A 23,209-nucleotide genomic window follows, 5' to 3' on the forward strand; every position below is an offset into this window, starting at 1 on the left:
AATTATATAAATTGAATGAAAATTAATTTTTTGTTTAATCAAATAACACAGCACCTTAAAGAAATTAATCAAATTATTTTATAGCCATATGAAGTATGAGATATGACCTGTTAATATACAAAATTGACACACAACCCCCATGCAAAATCAGCCTATTTATTTCTGAGTAGGAAGTGGCACAGTGGGCCCAAGTGACTGGACAGCAAAGTGGCTTTGCTTGGTTTTATCGCAGCACAGCATAGTTTCCACTGGATAGCTCTGCTAACTGACGTGACTTCAATGCAGAGATGTATATACAGACGGATAAACCCACTCAGAGACTTAGTTTGACTGTACATCCAAGTTTCTTAATCAGAGTTTATTAACTTCTCTGAGCATCAAGCCCTCCCTTCTCCTTAGTGCACATCTCTAATTGTCCCATCATGCTGGGAAATAGTTTGCTCCTCTTTCCCATCTTCCTTCCCATAGTACAATTACTACAGACTCTTGAGTCTTCCGACATGTTGTGGTATTTAGGTCTCTCTTCCTTGACCAGTTCTTTTGGGAAGAGAGTTGTTTTGTTGCTGGGCTCTGGTGCTTGCTTCAGGGGACCATGGAAATTCAGGAGCATTCTTTGGCTTCTGAGAGATTCAATTCTGTTCTACTGGATTTGGAGGATTTGATTGCAGTAAGAATCATGCCAGTGGAAAAGCAAACAGACCTCAGAGGTCATTTTTTAAAGCAGGAGCACCTTTGGAACAGCAACACAAGCTCTAACAGGGTGGGCACAGAAGAGGAGGAAAGAAAGGAGCCAGAAAGATCCATGACTAATGCATCAGTAGTCCAGACAGATCTGAATCTTACTACAGATTTCAACTATGCCATGGACTGTCTTAACTCTGATCCCACTGAAATCAGACTTCAAGGAGGGGGAGAAGGGTACTACTGATTGCTTTCATGTCATTCTACCTTTCAGTCCAATTCTGATCAAGCACTGGAGTGTATTTAATGTACTCACAAATTACATTTAGGAGTATCTTACTGCTACTGCTGATGATAAATTCATAAAATAACATACACTTCCTGTACCTCGTGTGTGCCAAGTCTCTGCATGTCTGCATTCAAATACAGATGAAAAATTAAATTTGTTTGGCTCGAGCAGTTTTCACTGACAGCATAACTCATTCCTCTTGAGTTCCTGGATAAGCTGTAGCTGAAACTATTTGTTCTGCTTCCACTGCCCAGTGCCTGAAAGCTGGGGTTAGAGCTGGCTTGCTTTAAATCAAAACTGTGCTGAGACACACCAAGAGCCAGGGAAAAGGCAGAAGGCTGTCACTTTCCCAGTCCTCCCAGTTTACCCACATTTTAGAAGAAGACTTCAGAGAAGCAATAGATTTAGTTGCAGATAGTATTGGGAATTCCACATGACTTTCAGTAATTACATTAAAATGGGTTTCTGGGTATAATTTTTTTAATTGTCTGAGACTTGACTATACTCATAGGTCTATATATTGTTCCTTCTTCGTGGAAATACTGGTAATTTCATGTCTTGCAATAATGGTAATTGCATTGAAAGCATAGTTATAAGACCAGAAACTGTCAACCCTTCTTTGTTGAAAGCATGTATATTTTATCTTGACAGCTAATTTACCTCAGCACTTGTCCAAGGTCAAGAGTGTCAATCCTGTTGCACAGAGACTCCTCCCAGCTGACGGAAATGTTAGTTATCATTTGCAATTGCACCAATACCAAGTACCACCTTGATTTTAGAAGGAAGAGTAAAGTTTTTAATTGTGCCTATTGATTAAATAGGGTGACTGTCCAAGAAGGAAATATGGCGAAACTTCCAGATTAAGAAATCTGTCTTTAAAAAGTGTTCAAAGCTTTTGAACATGTATTTTGATCATATGTAGTAAATGTAGAACCAGTTCTGGTTTACAGGATAACTAATGATGTTACTCTGGAAGCATGAATTGGCCATAAAAATATTACAAATCAATTAAGTCCATGTTCTAACCCTGCAGGTTGCTGCTGGTTGAAAAAGAAAAAAAATCTCATAAAAGAGAGTTAATCACTACCAACGTTCTGAGGCTGGATTATTCTTTTATTGTTCTTGACTAGGAAATCATGTTAGATTCATATATGAAGGTATTGCATATGAAGATACCAAGCATGTTACCAGCTTTTTCAGCTGCTATTAGTGCTTTGAGGTGCTTCAGTTTTCAGAAGAATCAGTAAGGTGTATGTCTTTAGAGTATACAAAGTACAAAGTATTAGCTGTCCCTTTTGAAAGGGTTGGCAGTGTAGGAGATAGAGGCACTATTTTTAATTTTGAGAATTTGTAGGATGACTGTACCAAAACATATTCCTAGCAGACTTATTCCTTGAGAAAATACCTTTTTATGACTTACTGCTTCCAGTGCATTGAATATAAACTTCTCCTTTGACATTGCAAGTTTTCCAAAATACCAAAGCAATGCGAGAGAAACATCATCTGTATGTTTTGCCAAACAGATTGGCTTTGGCTACCCATATAAATTTTTTGGACCTTTTGATCAAATCCTCCACCCTGTTGCAAATTTGGAATTCATGCCAAATATAGCATCCAGCAGTCAGATAAGTCTGAATTCTTTCATGTGAACTACAGTGGGTTTGGGGTTTTTTTTAATTCTTATTTGTGATAAATTTTCTGTATAAACTGCTAGAAATGCTGGTCAAATAATTTATTCCTCAAATAATTTGAAAATACTGTTGTAGCTTTTGAATTCAACCAACTTAACATGCATTCTCAGAAAAGTCTCATTCCAATGCTGGTTACAAGGACTACTGCTTTTCATTTCGTAAATGTTTGCAAATACATATTGCTAGCTTTTGTTGTTATCCAAAATTTCAATAGTTGGGAAAAAATGATATTTTTACTGGAACATGACATCTAGATATTGGAAAATAGAAAGCAGACAGGGCTCACCCACTGAAGGTAGTAGGACTTTTTCTGAAATTTCCATTTAATATGTTTGACAGACATGGGTTTAAATGCATCGTGCCACTTCAGTTCAAGATATTTCCAAAAACATTTTTGAGAAACATTGTGGCTGATGGTGTTCATTAGGAATACCGGGTACAGCCAGATTACCTGTTACTTAAAAAAACTTAAAAATAAACAGGTGTAAAAAAGTGTTTAGACTTTCCAGAATAGGAAGTGTCTCATAAAGGAGAATAAGCAAACTTGGCCAGCATGGTCAGGCAAAACAAAAAGAGGAATATGATTGTATTATATAAATATATTAGAAATAGTGCTTTAAACTAAGGGAAATGCTGACACAAGAAAAGATGGTTATAAACTATTTGTGTACAGTTATTCTGGATTTAAAAGTGTTTCTAATTCTAAAAGAAATGACAATCTAAGACAGCTTTTCCCTAGAAGTACCAAGAGCAAAAAAAACCCCACCAAAAAACCCCAACCCCCAAACCAAAAAAATTCTAATTGATCATAAGCAGAGCCTAAGTGGCATATGAAAAAGATTATATGGCATGGCTGCCTGCAAAAACAAGGGACTGAACTCAATGACCCAAGAGTCCCTTCCAATCTGCTGTTCTTAATTAGATATATGAGTATCATGGGAGCTCTTCTAGCCTCCAGCTTGTTTCTGCAAGAGGATCCTTTTATTTATGTAACTTCTCACTGATATCCCTGCAAATCTGCAGATCCCCACTGACATGTAGGTGATATGGATTCTTGGATCAAATTCCAGGGAAAGGTTCATGATCCCAGAAGAAAATTCTTTATCTGGCTTCTGGTTTCCTTCTTCGTTTTGCATGCAGCTTCTGTTTCAATCCCCAAAGATCCCTTCTCGTCATTGTTTCATTTTTCTTGTGAAGATAACATTTCTTCTTGAAGAATTAATTAAATTCTAATAAATCATCCATTTGTAATTAAAATTCATGTGTCTGGAAATATTTTTACATGCAGAATACCTGTTGCCAAGACCTGAGTGCCCTTGTCACTAAAATCTGTGCAAATGGAGCATTCAGTGGTTTTTAGACCCTTGGACCAATGTTATAACTCTCATCACCACAGGTCAAGTCTTATGCCATAAAACTTGAAACATATACTTCTCACAGGATCAGTGGGTACATGTTAAGGTAGCCTAAGCTTCCAGTATCTGTGAGGGGAAAAATGTAGTGGGACCCTCTGAAGATGAAGTTCTTGACCTCGTAGCATCATAGACAATCACACAGATGCCTTTTATGATGCTCCATAACACAGTAGTTTTAGAGACTGGATCCTGATCTTGCCACTTATGATCAGTTCAAAGTACTCACTGAAGTCTTTTCTTTATACAGGATAATCTGGCTTTTTCTGCCTCTTTTGCTTTCACCTGTACATTAGGGCAGTGTTCTGAGGACTGAACATACTTGCAGGGGATGTCTGGAGTCTCTGATAGGAAGTCCTACTTGTAAATTATGATGATGATATTTCCTAGAAATTAAGCATGGTACTGGAAATTCTTATTTGCTATGATGGGAGATGGGAATGGAATGATTCTCATTAATTTATGATGGCTGGTAACAAAGCCTGACAAGTTGAGTTACTGTTTTCACTTGTTCAGGGATTCTCTAATGTGCTGTTATCACAGGGAAGTTCACCAATGGCAACAAACCCAGCAGTTCTTACTGTTCCTGAGCTTCCTTTAAGTAATCGATGACCTCCCAGACTTCTGAAGGACTGTTTGCTCATACCAGCAGCCATACCAAGCCTGACTGCCAGGCACCACTGCCAAGACGGAAGTACAGTACCAGGGCCTGAGAGGAATACAAGACAACCTCAAATGCTGAATAACAAGGACTGAAATTTTCTTTGCTCTCCATTCTGAGTGGAAAGGATTTGATTCTGGCATATTCCTTTGGTAGTTTTATCTTTGACTTTCTACTGAGTGTATTCTGGCCACTGTAATCAATAATCTTAGAATTTTATTGCATTTTAAAAATATATATTATTAGAGCAAACCTCTGCCTTTGACATGATTTGTGCCATTGTTAAAAGGTTGTTAAATTTAATCCTGACTATTAAATCGATGAATAATTCATAATACCACTATTTCATTCTGTACTGCAGAAGGTAGCTGTGTATATTATCTCTGGGAGTCTAAGGCACAACCACTAATCTGTGACAAGAAAAAAGCTGCAGCTGTCATCAGGCACAGGCCAAGAGGTTTCTCCAGCCATGGGCTTGTGAACTTCTGTAATCACCTCTCTTCTAATCAGAACCTTGTAGCCTGTGAATGGGGAAAAAAGAATGTTTACCCAAAGTGAGTCAGACTGAAACTCCTGCTGCCTTTTAGCTGTAAATTGGAAGCTGAAATGTCTTTCACTACTGTGTGGCACCTGACATGCTGCTCTTCCACTTGGCCTTTTTGTCAGTGTTGTCTGTACAGATGACAACTTGCAATTTCTCAGTACATTACAAGCTACAGCAATTGCATATGACTTAAATTTAGACTGTTAAATGTCTTAGGCAAACTGTCTTCATTTTCTAGTAAGCAGAAGAACTAAACTCATAAATATCAGTTCATCTGTGTTTATGCAAAGAACACGGGGAAAGGCGAGACTGTCTACCTGTAAGACATGTCAGGACAGCCTCCTTTATGTTGTTCATCCTCTCTTTGCCATTTAAAAACAGTCTATAATCTGTACTGCTGTTTATCTTCAGGACTGTCAGGCAGTTTTAGTAGTTAATCTTTTTTAACAGCATAGGGAAAAGAAAAATACAGTATATGCACTAAATATTGTCATTTGGTCTGGAGGATATTTCAGTGGATGTTTTGGGCAATTTGATTTTCTTTACAGATATACACTTGCTCTGCCTTGGTCCTTCTTCCTTCTGACTTGCAGGATATATCCATTGAAATGAAGTTTTAGAGGAAATCAAATCTGCCCATATAAGGAAATGCATGCAAAGCCATTCCAGAAACATAATCGTTGTCAAAGAAATCAAATCTGTTGTTTTGGAAGGCACATTGAATTTACTTATTTTCACCTGAGAGTTTACTTCTCAAGCAGGTCACCAAGCTTTATTATTTGATGGAACTGGGTGGTTCTGAGGTGTTTTGATTTGGACAATTTGAAATGAGCAGTAAAATCATCAGCTGCACTTCCATCTCTTAGGTTGGCACCCTAAGCAGTCTTAGGTTGACATCTCTGAGGCATGAAGTTTTTACTCTGATCCTTTTACTTTCTCTATGACATCTTTATTTTCATTGCATTGTTTGTAGGATATTCAACCTATTTAGAACATTTTGAGACGGTTAGTAACTTTGTAATCAAAGTCCCCAGTGAGGAAAAAGTCAGCTTTACCTCAGCATCCTTACATTCTTACACAGGGGCTCACCATTACAGAGGTTAAAAGGGTCTGAATATTTATGTAGAACCATCTGGAGTCTTAAGTTGAAGGTGAAGACAGAAAGTCAGGGTGTTTTCTTCCTTTATTATTTCCCCTTTTTTTGTGAAAAAGCATATTCATTTAATCTATGAGTTATCTAAGTAGCTTGCAAACATATTAATAATTCCTGGAGATCTTTGTTACTATTTCTCTTGAGCTGAGGCTGAATTTGTTTGCTAATTAACACAAGCTTTGATTTTATGAATCACCTTATGAACAGTACAAAATAAAGGCTGGGGAATTTAAATTACTTTTTCTAATTTGTACAGGTAGCCTAAACTTTTGAGAATGCCACAAAATCTTAATTCCAGTTTAAGATAGTTTAATTATGTAAAGACTGGTGCCCCTATTTCATTGGTATTGAAAATCACACCAAAGAGACTGTACTACTACCTGTTCAGTATGTTCAGTTCCAGATTTTTCAGGCTGATGTTCAGAAATACTGAAGAGTAACATCTCCAGTTAAAGTTAGTGTTAACACCTTATGCTTATCAGTCTCAAAATTTCAGAATTATTTACATTCTGGCAATCCCTCCGTTTGGGTCTCAAAGCAAGCCACTTTGCATTCCAAAGCATTGAGTACCTGCTTCTTCTTTTGATGGTGCTGAACATGGGGACTAAGCTCAAAATGTGACCCCTAGAATGAATGAACACATTCTAGGAAAAGCAAAGACATTAAAGAACTTACATCAGGATTCACTGTAATGGTCAGAATTAAGACAGCAAATCAGGAGACCGTCACTCCTTAAATTGTGCTTGTTGTAATTTCTTTCTCTACATGAAGCCAAACAGAATCTGTGTGAACACAGACTTTCAGAGGTATATATTTTCTATCTGAGGCTGACAGCAATGTCTGAGGTGTGTCAGAAATGTGACTGATCTTCTTTCTCTGTATGATCCAAATGTGTCAGCAATACTTTTCAGGTTAGACAAGTCAAAATATATAATGAAGATGACCAAAATCAGAATTCTCTACTTAAAGTCAAATAAAAAGCTGAAGGTCTCATATAAGAATAGACTTTCAGCTGCTGATCTATTTTTCTTTGTAATTATGCCATCCCTACTGGGAGACAAGACAGAAAGTGGTATATTGAACAGGAGTACCAGAAGAAGTGAGAGAGCTGCATGCACAGAGGTTTATAGGAAGTACTGATAAAATGTTGCTTACTTAGTATTTCTGTGGACACATCCAGGAGCAAGAAATGTAGGTGGTAAAAGACTTCTGTAGGAAATGATGGGAGAAAGAATTTTCTTTTCTTTTTAGATTACTTGCTTTATACTGTTCTAGGGTTTAGGGGTGTTTGGTTTTTGTGGTTTTTTTTGTTTTGTTTTGGGGGATTGTTAGGGAGTTTTTGCTTGGGTTTTTTTTGTTTTTTGAGAGGCAACAGTACGAAAAAAAGGATTTGAGACTCTGACCGGCTTTTGCCCTGCATATTCACAGTACAAGCACAATGAGCCTGGGCCAGTCTGCACCCACTGGGGTAGAAATGTTCTGTGTGGTGTTCTAGAGTGTGCATATGTTTCTATTATGTAAGGATGGGCAGTTAAATGCCTCCCTGACACCCAATCCCGTCAGCTCTCAGAAGCTCAGCAGGGTCAGTCCCGGTTAGTACTTGGAAGGGAGACCTCCTGGGAATACCAGGGACTGTAGGTTCTAGTCCTGAGGTCTTCACTGTCACTGTCCAAGCTTACTCGGTTGTGGCAGATGAACCTGAGGAGTTAAAGGGTGGGGCCAGTTCTGTGCATGCTGTGCCTCACCTAAAAAATCCACTGCACAGGCTGGAAGGGCACACCCACTTGGGGAGAGCCCTTCCCAAATCTTTGTTCGCAAAGCCCAGCCATGATGATGATGATGTAAGGATGAAAGTCTTGGCAAATATTCTTGTCTGCATCTTCCATTGTATAAATAATTTTAACAGCTTTGTTGAATAAATCAGGATTGTTTTAATGCATAGTCCTTGAACACTTTGCAAACATTTTCGTATAAATCTCTTGATTTCACAATCTCTTGATGATGATCTCTTACCAAGCCATTTGGCTGTAGTGATCATGCTGTTGGTAATTCTTACAGCTCTTCTCTCATACTGAACAGATATGTTCTATCTACAGGCACTGAGTGAAACTCACGACAGAGAGACTATTCTCTTTCTGGACTTGTGAAGACTTCAGGAGGAGCCTAACACAGGAAAAGAGCTCCAGAAAACTCTCCTTCATGCCATTGTTGCATGTGGGATTTACAGTCCTAGAGCCTGCTCTTTATCCTTTTTATGGTAGGGCAAGCTTCCATGAAAAGAACTAGGAAACTGCCATTGTCCTGTCCTAAGTTTAGGGAGAAAAATGCTATTTCCCTAGAAGAGGCAGTTCTTACTTCCTCCCCATCCTCATCCTACAGAATAAGTAGGAGTATAGGAACAAGGGTCAATACCTCATTTTGAGAGTATTCTTAGGAAATTATGGCAATCATGAACAACTACAACATGTTATGGCATTAAACTTTTGCCTCTGCATCTCTATAACATAGTGTAGCAACTATTGAACTTTTAATACATCTTCATATAGCATTTACCTTCCCTCTGTTGACCTTTCCTCCTGTCACCCACCAAGCTTTCTAGTAATGTGGGATAGCAAAGACACTCCAAAGTGTGTGTGTGTGAGTGCTGCTTAATAGTAGAGTTATTTCTGTTACATTTCACACAACTTAGAATTGGAGTTATGATGCATAAATCAGTGAATTAATGTGTTTCTGTGTTCTTTTAGGGTCAGTTTTTTGAAGCCATACACTTACATTTGGAAGATTGATTCTCTCGGACTGCAGAACTTTAACATTAAGAGACATCTGTATTAAAGTAATTTACTATCAGAGTCATGGGGTTTGTTTACATAGGGAATTGATTAACCTGGCAACAGTAAAAATAGCTTTACTTCAGCGTAACTCCCCCATGTGGACGTTGTGCTCTGGAACAAACCCGACTTTTTGAAATAATTATTCTTACTAATTGTTCCAGAATAGAGTGTCCACAGGAGGGAGTTATGCAGGAATAGCTATAACAAAATGGTTACAGCTCAGCTGATTAAATTCACTGGGTAAGAATGCCTTGTGCAAGGGTGGCACGAGATTTACAAGGGTAAAAATGCAGTGGTTACAGTTAATTCTGCTCTTGTCAATCAACTGGGTTGCTGGTGCCAGCTGTTTCTCCTACACAAAGATTTGTAGTTTCCACAATGTTCTGGGAAACTGCAGCAATTTTGCTTTGATAGTGCTATCCAAATAACTCAATAAATTTGATACAAAAAACAGCTTTGCCTCCTCTCTCCCTCTCCCCCATCTATTTTTACTTTCTAAATTCAATTACAATTTGAATATCCAATTCTTGGGTGAAAAATAAACTTTTTATTTTTTTCTTACGGTGTTTCTTGACCTGCTGCCATTTTTCAGTTCACTGACCCTTCATGGCTCTCATTACCTCTGAGTTAAAGAATACCTTCTTGAAAGATATCTTCATCCTTATCACCTGGCCAGGCTTTACTACCAAAAAGGACATCAGGATGTCTGGGGGTTTTGGCTATTTTTCTCCCCTGTAATAGGAAAGAGCTGTTTTCTAAAACATATTTCAGACATTGTTGATGGCTGCCTGAATTTCAAATAGCTGGAAAAACCACCCCCACAACAAAGCAGAGATGCAAGACAAAAGTAAATTTTTAACTTCTCCCATAAAACATGCAGTTGCAAAATATATTTTGTGACTCTGCAGAAATCTTAAGGAACTGAAGTTTTGGGCAGTTTTATGCAAGCTTGTTCTGTAAAGCTGAGAATTGTATGTTTTAGTCCCAGCTCTGCTAAAGAAAAAGAATGTGGCCCTAACAGAATCCCTTATGTGCCACCATTTGCTCTCTCTATGCACATGGACAGAGTAACAGCATGTCTTACGGTTCAGACCATCACGTAACAGGTGCCATGTCACTGCAAGAGCTAAACATTACTATTTTATGGCTAAACTTGCAAGTTCTTAAAGAATCATTGAGGGAAGTGGTTTAAGAATGGAAGCAAAGGTGCTGAAACTCTGATAACCGCTTTGTTGTGGGCAGTAATGAGCTTCCCAGCCCAGTTCTTCAAGCCAATTCAAAGTTAGATGGCTGCACTGCCAGAGAGATAAGTCTGAGTTAATACACCTCCTTATCCAGGATGTATCACCATCCTAACACAGTAACTCATGATACACAGTGAGCTGGCTACCCTTAGGAATGCTGGCTCAGCTTGCAGCCAGCCAGAATATACAGTGTAGACATTAATTACAAAGGTTCCTGTGTGAGGATTGCAATGGATTTGAAATAGTCACCCTCACTGAACCTTTTAACTGGGTTTCTGATCTGCAGAAGAATACTCCTAGCCAATGTATTGGGAAGGAAGGAATGAGTGGAGGAGAAGAGGCCTGAAAAATTAGGAAAAGCTTAGCTACAGTTAAATCAAAGATAATCCAGGAAAATGAGGTATTCTGGCTCACCATTCTCAATATAGCAACATAAATGTTTCAAAATAGTTACAACTGTTAGTATAGAATAAAGGAATCTGCACTAAATCTAGTGAGAAAGAGTTTGTAGTGAAAAGGACAGACCATGCCAAGGTTAAATGAAATTCTCATGGAATCACAGAAAACCAGCTAAACCAGATAGTTTCTTTCCTTTCACCTCAATAAATAACTTGTTCCTCCATCAATGCTATTTCCAATGAGCATAAAAATCTGTAGAATATCTCCACTCTGCAACAGCCCTTTATATATTGAAATATTGCTATTCCTTCTCCCTTTGGTTTTCTCTTCACTGGAGAAAACAGTTTCAGCCTGCTCAGTTTTTCCTCGTAGGTCTTGCTGTGTAGATTCCACTTGTTCTTGTTGCCTCTTCTGGACTGTTTCCAGCAGGTTCATATGTCATTCATGCACAGCACTTGAGGGTACTGTACCTCACCTAGAGGCTAAAGGGCTACTTCATGTATTCTAAGTATTTTATATATTCTGGTATGTTTTTTATTTGCACTAGTTTTAATGTGAGGAAAGAGAAGCAAGTGCTTTTATAAATAATCTAAACTTACTCATTCATATTCAGACTAACACTCAAAGTGAAAGGGGGAAAAATGAGCTAGACCTGGGTTGCTACCAAACTTAACAGAAGTTATGAATAAGGAGTGATTTCCTCCTACAGAAACAGAGTAAGAGGTGAACCAGGAAAATGACAAGAGAAGATCAGCAAATTAAAAGTGAGATTTTCTTAGGTGAAGGCATCAGAAAGATCAAGCAGCATTCAATTTAAATGGTTGTGCCTTGATGTTGGAGCTACAATTCTTTTGCTTCCCTTCACTGGATACCCATATGCATCATACAACTGTTAATTCAGGTGGAGTGTTTCTAAATTGGACTAGGAGGTAATAGAGGCATGCAGTCCCATCTATAACTCTAGACTGACTGTACTGTGAATGCTTGCATTCAGACTAGACGAACTGGAGGGAATCTTACAAAGTATTACTGTTTAACTGTGCAGTGATTAATAAACCTGTTTTGGATGGCTTGATGTGGAAAGAAACAGAAAATACAGTGAGAATTAAAGAGGGAGCTGAAGCAGAACAAGGTAATCACATGGTCAAAAGGACTTATTTTTCTTTTCTGTTATTCAGTATATTCATTTTGCCATGTTATGGAGGGTATATTCACTGTGCCATGACTTAGATGTCATGGCAAAAAGGGGCTCCTGTATTATCTATGCAGCAACTTTAGCAAAGCTCTTCAAATATTATACTTCAGGGTCACTCTGAGTACTTTTGTCTAGCACACTCTTTCCAAAGGTTTACTGTGGCAGTATATTTTGCTATTTCCCTTCAAAACAGTCTCAGCAAATATGAAAAAAGTATTAAAAAAAAGTGCTATAGAAGGAGCTCAGGTAGAGCAGAGAAATATCTTAATATGTCCATGAAGTGCTGATCTGTAACAACTGAGACTTTGAGCACTGAAAACTTTTAATGCCCTTACTTCTAATCTAGTGCAATGCCTCTGTAGGAAGTGAACTCTTAAATCTGTACTCAGTTCTGACAAGCTGTAATGAGCCATTGAAAGATATTTTTTCTGTAAAGAGGGATGTCAGATATCTGTTTCTTGCTCTGACTATTTAGTTACTGAATTCTGAAATTAGTTGTCCACCTGTCCAGTGACATAATACTTTTCAGTCACTGGATAGTTACCTCTGAAGAAATAACACAGTAAAGCATTAACCCCATTCTCCCATGTGTCCTCATTTCTCAGTGGATTTGTAGAAGACTACAGCCATTACCAGCTGTACAGTGAAGCCCACAGAAGTGGGTCACCCATGTCACTCCTGACTGCCCTGTTTCCGCCATGTGGCGTTGTGGCAGTGTGAATACTTCCCTGAGGGAATATTTACTTCAGATTGACTAGTTGGTAACTGTAACAGCTAAATCAATATCCTATTTAACATTGTTGTTCATTAAACTGAGAGACAGGATGTTAATTAAAAATGAGAATGTTTTTTCTAAATTAATGGAAATTGTAATTCAGACCAACTGACTACTAGACTTTCACAGCTGCTGTGCTGGAAATGAGGGAATTCTGAACAGCACTCAGGTGGTCAGATCAGTCCCCAAGGTCCTGTCCTGAAGTACTGCACTGCAGTTGTTTCAGTAGCAACAACTCATGTTAAAAAGTGTCTAGATATTTCAAAGAGGATAGTAGGCATACCATTCCGTCTGTCTCTCTGGACACAGATCCTGGCAGACGTACAGTGGATCCCTGGGGTTTTTTTCCCTCACTCCCTATGCAACTCAGAAAGCAGTCAGCTCTATGCTTCCTGTCACCTCTCAGCTTGCTGTCTTCTCTAAATATCTCAGTCCAACATGAAAACCTGATTGAGTAGTTAAAAACCAGTTTACCATAGTGCCCAATGAAAAACTCCGATGTGAAGCTGTCCTCAGAGGGCTGCAAGATCTGACCAAGAGGGTAAAGACTGGTTTTTCTATCCTCTTAGCCTGGCATGTGAAGCTGTTTCTTAAAGAATTTAAACTATGTAATTGAGGCCTTTTGTTTTGTTTTGTATTTTTCTTGAAACAGGACTAATATGGAAATTTAAAGATCTAAGTGGTCCCTTCTGAAAGTTCCTAACATTGCTATCAGTATCATTCCTTTTTATAAACAGAACTGTTACAGTTCTAAGAAATAAAGTATTCGAAGAATGCACTCATAAAAGATTACGCATACAATGGAATTTTTTAGCCTCAATGGGAACAGTAGGCTTTGTGAGAAGTGTTTGTGTGCAATGAACATAATGTTTAAATCAATTTTTAAGCTGTTGCTAATGAAACACCACTGGGGCTACAAGGCACAGGTCTTACAGATGCACAGGGTATCATTTCCTGCCTGGCATATCAAGACCCTGGGGGTTTAGAGTGTGAAACATGTGTTCAAAAAGAACCATTACAGAAAGGGAAGGGAGGAGGGAAAGAGCCTGAAATGCAGCTTGAAGTGATCTGAGATTTATTCCCTTAGCTTGTGTTTCCCGTAGTTTCATCATATGATTTGGCAATTCTGCAGAGCTGGTGGTAAATACATCACATGGGAGTGCAACAGAGCCTTGGATAAGTGACAGACCTCACAGAAAAGTAGTTACATGACAGTTCACACCTGTTCCACTTCAGTAGTTCAGCTTTTATTTCTTTTGTGGTCTCCAGTCTGTTTCTCCCTTCACATATCTTATCTGACCCATCAGGGGTTTCCTCTCCAGGGGCATGTCTGCTGACACTGCCCCTACTCAGATTTTCAATGAATGGAGAGGTTAGGGGCATCTTTCAGCTTCATCCTCCCTTCACATACTTTACCCGCTGCTAGAAGTCCCCCAACCAGATACCCTTCACAACTCAACCCCAGCATTGCTCAAACTCAGCAATACAGAAAACCAGTTTAGGATTAATTGGTTATTCTGAAGTGTTCGGTGAATGGTTCAGATGGGTATGTACCTTCCAGCCTATGAGTTACTTCCAAACCATTTCCTCAAAGAACTGAATGTTTGTTTCTTGAGTCTGCTGAAAAGTTCATTGGTCCTGAATGGGTCACTCTCAAGCTTAAAATTAATTTTCAGCATGGGTATGTGAATGTTTCCATTGCAGACAGACCTTCTCACAAGAGTCTACAAAACCTTGCCATCACCAATGTTCTCTTGTACATGTGTTTATTTCTACAAACTTGCATGAATTACAAGCAAAATGAGGCAGACAAAAAGCAACCAAGTGCACTTAGTAATTTATTCAGGTGAATGTTTAGATTGACCATTACACAACAGTTGCCTAGAACTGCATGGAGCTCAGAATCTCTATGAATTTGTCTCTGGAACTTTCACAGGTTAGCAGAGTTTGTTACATACTCATTTCAGCAAGCACTGGAAAGGAAGCCACTGGGAAATACTGTATCTAGCTAGAGCTTTCTTTGGCCTATTTTTATTTATGGTGTTTTTGTTTAACTGTCACTGCATCTGGTGAGCACATTCGGACTGAGACCAAAAAAAAAAAAAAAAAGAAAATGAAAGGCATAGAGAGCAAGTGAGAAGTTCCTGGAATATTAGAAGCTGCTGTGTCACTGGGAGTGGCAAGGCAGGCAGGCAGAAAGCTCCTCTCTCCAAAGATGACACTACAGTGGCAAAATTTGATACTTCTTAGGTGGCAGATTGACTGAAGGAATAACTTTGATGTAAATGTTCAGTTGCAAACAAATACTGAACATCCTGCTCCTCTTATTTTCTTTTTCCCTTAATTCTTAAACCCTATGCTTTTTAAGATATGCTTTCTGAACTGTGTTCTTTGAAATCTTATGATCCAGATGTTTTGTAGACCTAGGGGCTATTGTACATCTTAAAATTATTTCAATTGTTTTTATTTTAAAGTAATAGCCCCACTTAGACAATAAAGGAGATTTTTTCTAGTTCCAGTGTACAGATACTATTTGGGATGAAGAAGAGATCACTTTGTATGCATTTAAAAAAGAAATTATTTCCTTATTCCATCAGCAACAAAGTTTCTGTGCTGAATCCTCAGAAACAGTGAAGCCTGGTTTCCATGCTGTTCCTGTGCACCATGATTCCCAAGGATGCTGTCTTCTGGCACATACAGCTCCTTCAGCCTGAAAATGTGTATCTGAGCTCTTGTCTAAAACAAGAGGATGTATTATCTTTAAAAAAAGCGTGGGAGTATAAAACCGCTACACTCATCCTTCACACATGGACTTATGCCATTATCAGGATTGCATAAACAAAATGTGTCTTTTTCCAGTCTGCCTTTTCATCTCCCATAGAACATAACAACCCAAAACTTAAAGGAGCAGCTGAGGGAGTCTAATTCATGTTTTCCATTTCTAACCATTCCTTACCTATCCCTCAACAGTCTAACCAGGACAGGAATTACCCTTAAACTATATTCAGTTCCAGCTGGATTCATGGTTTAAGGCCCAATTCCCAGAACCAATGGATAAAGAAGGGTTACCTTTCTTGACAGTTTAAGTATCCTTAATATGATTCGGTTGCATAGTAAGCAACAATTTTTGCTTCATGACTGATAAAACTAATGTTAAAAAGCTTCAAACATTACTTATTCCAGTCAAAATTGAACATGGCAAAAAAGAGGAGAGCTGAACAAAGCAGTAACCCATGCACACATACCTGCAGGTTTCTGTAAGATTAGGACTTGGAGACCACCCTCTTGTTATGAGTTCAGACCGAATAGATCCAATGAAATCTGTAGAGTTCTTGTGTTGTGCAAACAAGTGCAGTCACTTGATCAAGTGTTGCTTCTCATTTGCCCTCCACCCAAGTGCTAGTAGCTGTTTCAGTGACTGAAAGAAAAAAATGTTCTGTTTTTTAACCCAAATGTGCTTTTTTTCATTTTTATTTTTTTTTCTCCCAATGTTTTAAAAAACCACAGCTGAGTTACAAGGATTTTGGGGTGTATCTGCATAGTGATGGTAGTTCCACCCAAACTCCAAACCACAAGGGCTGGTGACAGCTTAGACTGGCATCCATTTGGATACATGGCTGTGGTCTGGTGGCGCAGGCGTCAATCCCAAGCTCGCACATCCCAGCGGCTCCCAGAGCAGCACATGTCCAGGCATCTGGAAACACAGGCAGCACACTTGTCTGCACCTGACTCTGCAAACATCCCTTCTGATGCTGGAATAGCCTCAAAATTTTCCGGTTTCAGTGGAGTTTAGCAGCTCATCATGAAACGTTTACAACAGCTTATAGGGGAATCAAAGCACACTGACTTAATTTTCACCTAGCATCAGCTGCAAGCAGGCTGGCCAGCTTATTACAACGCTTGGCCGTGAAGGGCTGTAAAAAGGAGGCTGTGGAGTACCCAGATGGGATGCTGCAGTTAACTGCTGCCTTTGAATGGAAACCTTTCCTACAATCTCTGTTTCGCTGTGACAGAGAAGCCGCGGAGGAAGGCCTGTAAGGTCTGGGAATCGTTGCCATGTCAGTGGCTCCCAAGTCTCTAGTGCCGCCCGGCAAGGTCGGGTCACCGGTGGGGCTCAGAGAGGCTCTAACGCAGCCAGTGTCATGCCTGTCCCTTAGCACTGCACAGACGGGGGACACCGTGGGGTTGCGAAAACGAGGCAGATTTAATTTGTTCCTTCCCCTGTTCTTACACAAACATTTGGTCACACGGGAAAAGTTGCCTTTCCGTACACGTGGGAGAGGCATTTACGCAAACAGCCCCGCCTGCCACCGGCACAGGCGCCGCCCGCGGAAAGCCGAGGGGTGGGAGCAGCATCTCCTGCGCCAAGCAGGGAGCGGGGCCGGAGCACGCGGGGTGACACCGGGGCGGGGGAGAACGCCGGGGGGAGAGGAGAACGCCGGGAGGAGAGCGCCGGGGGGGCGAGGAGAGCGCCGGGGGCGGTGCCATCTCCGGCCACGGCACCGCGGCCTCCGGGCTGCCGCCAGGGGGCGCCGTCCCCCACCCGAGGGCGGCGCGGGGCTCCGGGGCCGCGAGTTCGTGTCCCGGGGGTCTCTGGTTCGCGTCCCGGGACTCCCTGGTTCCCGAGGATCCCGAGGATCCCGGCCGGGCAGTACCCGGAGCCCCCGCGGCGTGCCGGGGTCTTGTCTCTGGGAAGAGGCACCTGGGAGCCACAGGCTCTGCCTCCCGCGTCACCTTACCCCCGGTGGGTCCGACTCAGAGGGGGAAGAGCCGAGGAGGATGACCTGCCCTGGGGAAAATTGTTCCGTGTCTAGACAAATCCGTGATGTGGGGGAGGCGGAGGGAATGATTAAAGTCGCGATTCGCCGTGAACAGCCCCATCTCGCAGCCCCCTGACGGGCTCAGTCCCGCGGGGCAGTCGCAGGGATGCGTCTGCGTGTCTGCCGTTCCAGCCCAGTCCTGCGGCGATGGAGCCGGACACAGAAAATACTCAGCTGAACAAAAAGTGTCCCTGTCGTCCAGGGGGAGAAGCACGTCAGAAGCACGAATGATTTTAACAAAGCTTTTCCCTGGGAAAGATTTGAAGATGGAGAAGGAGTGACTACAGAAAGATGCGAGGATGAGTGACTGAGTTCAGATCCATGTTCTGTCAGAATTAAGCCTCTGCTCAGAATTGGAGCAACAAAACAAAACTGAAAGGCCAATTTTAATTTTTTTTTTTAAAGGAAAGTCATATCAAAGTCTCAGAATGACACACTGACAATTTCTGGTTTTATGAAACATCAATTTGCTTTAATTAAATCTGAAGCAAATTTTACTTTGGTAATCTAGAGGGCTGCCATGAAATGGAATGGTTGTCCTCTCAGCTGTCATGGTGATTGATTGCATTTTTTCCTAATCATGATGACAGAGCTCTGGTTTCTTACCTGGCTGCTGTATTTGTATGTGTTCTATATCCATTTTATTATTTGCTGGTTATCCCAAGAGCTGAAGTACATAAAGCTTGGTGGCTTGACTGTTGCTTACATGCATATGGGATACACTTTTCATAATTTTTAGAAGTATTGAAATATATAGATATAAAACTTCTAAGTTTAACTTCACTATTTGTGTTGAAGGCCCTGAGAGCTAAAAGAACCTTGCAGGTTCTTGTCTCAGTTTGCACTAATTTTGCAGTGACTGATAAGCACTGTATTGTATTTCTTAGAAAAATCTGGACTTCCCAGAAATGTCTGAGGTATTACAGTGGCAAAACAACTCAGTTTTTCAGACTTTTGATGATTTTGAATTTGATGACAAACACAGATGCAATTGTGTAATGCAGTGCCTAATGTAGGCTCTCGGCAGTTTAGCTGATTCCTCTGGTGTGTTTTTGTTCTTCGTTGCTGGGGTTATCTTTCCTGTAACCATTCATAGGTAGGAAACTTGTTAGTACTTTGCACTATTAATGCATGATCTTGTTCATTTTGTGCAAGACAAGAGGCTTGAAATTTCCTGGGGACCCACCACAATAACTCCCCATAGGAGTGTGAGGAAGTTGCTTCTCTCTGCCTTATAGTGGCCTCGGCTGTAAAACAGGAATCATGATATTTTATCTATGAGAGAAGTCAAGATTTGTAGGTAAAAATGTGACTGTAAATTCAAACCTTTAGGAGTAGATGAATTGGCCTTATGCTGTTGAGAGAAACAGAATGAAAACCCCACCCTTTTGTGGTGACTGATCCAGTTTCTCTGAAGTCTTTTGGAGTAGAACTGAAGTATTTCACATGTACAGAAATCTACACAAAGGCTATCCAAGCTTGTAAAGTGTCGGATGGACCAAGCTCACTAAATATGTGTAAGATTCCAAAAGCACTTCGGAAAACTTGTTTTCCTCCCACTGGCAACACTGAAATTTTTGTATCCCTGCATGAAAATTGTTTATCATGCATTAAGTTATTGCTGTATGGCATCTATAACAATGATTTCCTTTGTCTGATTACTGTGAAAGGAAAAATTAATTTAATCTGCATCTGCAATATATGTTGATATACTTTCTGTATACTTTATTTGCCGTTGAAGCATTCATGAATGCCCTCTAATCAACATAATAGGTAAGAATATATGTGATCATGATAGAATTATTTCTTTAACAGTAATTTCTGTAATGGTTGATTAAACACACTTTTGTTTCCACGGGATTTTTGTAATGAGAACAAGGCTGATGATGAAGGTTTTCAGTTAAAAGTACGATTATTTTTGTAACTCAGCAAGATGCTTCTTTCAGATAGTCATAACTTTCAGAGCTCTTGGGCAGAATTATTCCATTCTTGCTTATAGACAAGCAAAAAATTTATCAGGAGATGTTCAACAGAACATATCCACCCTTTATAAGTCAGATTGGTGCCAAGTGTTAGAAACCGCAGCCACAATGAAGAATGTTTTTACTGCTCCTACCAAAACATAAATGTGCACATGCCTAACCTAACACTAACTAAGCTGTATATGCTGTAACTTGCCTTTTTGTAGCACTCACTGAGCTCCAAAGCTTTGAAAACAGATTTTAAGGTTATAACTGTTTGCCTAGATTTTTTAATACCCTATTATTTGCAAGTAATGTCAAGGACATAGACAATACTATGCTTTGCAGTGACTCTATACTTATTTTACATTGGAATGGTTGAAAAATTGCAAAGGGAAAGGAAAAAAAAATCTCACTTTTAAAACGTATTCTTCATCTCTTGTGCTTTGATGTTGATCTTCCTTCTGTAATATTTAGCTCTTAGTTGCGGAGTGCAGAGAAATGCTTTTCTGAGATTTAAGGGTTCCTGGTTCTTTAAAACTCGAATATGTTTTCACAAACCCTTCAAGAAAACTGAGAGTTTTGGTGCTGCTGCTGCTGTACTCAATTAGGAGGCTTAGAAAAAGACAAAAAGGTGTAAGGATGAAAGCTCCCAGGTACTGTTTCCCACTTGGTTATCATCCAGATATACAAATATTTACTTTAACACAAATAAATAGGCATCTATCCCTTTGGACTGGTTATTACAACCATTTCATGGAGGAGAAGATGGAATTTCAGGAGGAGATACAGGTTCATAGGGATATATGTACGAGGAAGAAATCAGCACCTGAAACAGGATGCAGCTGGACCGTAAGCAAAGGTTTAACCCCCATATGGTAGCTGTTTATTTACCTCCAGGGAAATTGCTTCTTCAATCTCTGCTTTCTTACCTGGAAATTGAAACAAATAAAAAAAGAAGTGATTGAAAGGTGATATCAGTCAGTTGTAAAATACAAAACTCTTTCTTGATTTATTAGCCCTTTTATGTTGACTGTATGAAGATGCCTAAGGAGGTCACCATGGTAAATTGTAAATTAACGCATTATATAATGCAAAGTTCAAGTGCAGTAAGTTTCAGTACAGCCCATGTATTTTTCCTATGTGGCTCTGTCCTCAAGTTTCAAAGAAATATGCATGCAAGCCAATTTCGAAGAAATTTTTTTTGGAGCTTTCACACTGAGAAATTTATTCAACCTTTCCAGCAGCTTAGAAAGCCATGCATTTGAAAGTTTTTATGTAGGCTCCACTTATATTGACTTTATTAAAGTTGTTAATCATTGCTTTTCCTTCTGGTCTGAATTAGAATGCTGCCCTAACTGCAGAGCTAGAAGATGCCTCTCTTGAACATTTATCCTATTTCTTTAGTTTCTTCTGCTGTCTCACCAGTGTCTCAAAAGATCTGTTTTAGTATACTGTCTCTGCAGATCCACCTAGTTTATCCATGGCCTGCAAAAATGAAGCAGAAACACTGCAGTGACAAACTTGTTTCTTGTCTGTCAGTTTTGCTTCTTGTGACTTTAGCTACATATGGAATCTGTATATGCCAGTTTAGTAGCTTCATGAAAGATTTGATATTGTACATATCATAGAAGAGCTGTCATAGCTTGTCCCTACTTCATTTTGGTTGTGCTGCATGTGTAATTTTATAAATAAACTTTTATCCACAGAATGTAAATTTGGCTGAACCATTCTGCATATGTGAACCATTTATTCTTGAACAGAGTAATGTTCCGTATTCGGTAACTTAAATATTATATAACCACTGCAAAGCTTGTCCATTTGAAGGGAAAAAGAAAACATAATTTTCTTCTGGCCTCTTTCCTTCATTTCCGTAGAAACCTTTTCAACTGTGATTCTGCTTTGAAACACAAAAACATTAGCTCCATTTTATTCAACAGAGCTTTAGCTTGTGTTTATCAAAGGCATAGTGAAAAAAAGTAACCTTTTACTGCCTTTTTCTTCTATTATCATTTAGACCTATTGCTCCTCTGAAAGTACTGAAATTATGTTGTGTTCCATGCACCATCAAAGCTGTTTACTAATTTTTTGGCATTTACAATACAGGAACAAATGCACTGCTGGAGGTAGCCACTGTAGTTGCAATAGGAATACTGCTTTGTGTGCCCAGCCTCTCTGGTACTGTCAGCAATATGTGAGGCACTTCACGTAATTTGCATAGCATGGGGTGTGTTTGCACACTCTGTGAATGATTAATTGTGAGTCACTGAATGCATAAGCAGGGAGCTTCATGGAGACACCACGCTCCATTTTGCAAAACCAGCTGTGGTGACTAACTGCTGCCATCCAGAGGGACCTTGGCAGGCTTGAGACCTGAGCCCTTGTGACCCTCATGAAGTCCAACATGACAAAGTGGCAGAATCTTGCACCAGGATCGGAACAATCCCAAGCAAAAGTGCACACTGAGTGGAGAATGGATTGAAAGCAGCTCTGAGGTGAAGGACTTTGGGGTGCTGGTGGATGAGAAGCTAAAAATGACCTGGCAATGTGTGTTCACAGCCCAGAAAGCCAACTGGGCTGCATCAAAAGCAGCATGGCCAGCAGGTCAGGGTGGGTGATTCTCTCCCTCTGCTCCACTCTCTTGAGATCCCACCTGGAATGCTGCATCCAGCTCTGGGCCTGCAGCACGAGAAGCATGTAGACCTGTTGGACCAGATTCAGAGCAGGGCCAGGAAGAGAGCTGAAGAGGGACTTTTTACAAGAGCATATAGATTAGATATAAGGTAGAAATTCTTTACTGTGACAGTGATGAGTCACTGGAACATGTTGCCCAGAGAAGTTGTGGATATCCCATCCCTGGCAGTGTTCAAGACCAGTTCGGATGTGTCTTTGAGCAACCTGTTAGAGTGGAAGGTGTCCGTGCCTATGAGAGGAGGGTTAGAATGAGATGGTCTTTAGACCCTAACCTGTCCATGATTCTATGATTTGCACACGTGAGATTTTACATTTGGACAACAGCAACCAGATAAAAAGCTGTAGTCCTAAATTGTGGAGGAACTTGTCTGATAAAAGACAGGAAAAGTTGGTAGTTCAGTGGCACAAGCATGATTCACTTGTAAGTTGCGGTGACCTTACGTATCTGAGTTTTTAAATATATGTTTTCCCATTATTTCTTTTTCTCCTTCTCTTTCTCCTTCTTCTCCTCCTATGTCTTCTTCTTTGTCTTCTTCTTCCATGTAACAAGAGGCTTGCTGATAAAGGATCAGTTTTCCTGTGCTTCTTTTGTTCACCATCAGTTGGCTCATAGAGGATGAAAAGCTTGGTAAGTTCTGATATAGAACATAAATGTTCCCTTCTGGATCTCCACAAGTACCCCACAGGCATGTACAAAGCGTCAAGCCTTTGTATCTTCTTTGAATTTTCTCACAGAACAGCAACTTGTCAATCAGCTGAGTCTACCCAGCAGGCTCTCATGTATTTCTGGTAACTGTTCTTCTCTTATAGAATCATGGAATCACAGAATCAGCTGGGTTGGAAGAGACCTCTGAGATCA

At 40.0% G+C, this 23,209-nt stretch overlaps 1 protein-coding gene across 1 annotated transcript in view; it reads right to left on the reverse strand.

Moving 5' to 3' along the window:
• Positions 1-16,196, reverse strand: part of COL8A1 (collagen type VIII alpha 1 chain) — a 134,186-nt gene extending 117,990 nt beyond the window's left edge. The window contains exon 1 of the mRNA XM_071561065.1: positions 16,121-16,196. The gene's annotated coding sequence lies outside the window, so the exon portion shown is untranslated. The remainder of the gene's footprint in view (positions 1-16,120) is intronic.
• Between the last annotated feature and the right edge of the window lie 7,013 nt (positions 16,197-23,209).

Source organism: Pithys albifrons, chromosome 1, assembly GCF_047495875.1.
Source record: "Pithys albifrons albifrons isolate INPA30051 chromosome 1, PitAlb_v1, whole genome shotgun sequence".
Lineage (NCBI taxonomy): Eukaryota > Metazoa > Chordata > Aves > Passeriformes > Thamnophilidae > Pithys > Pithys albifrons.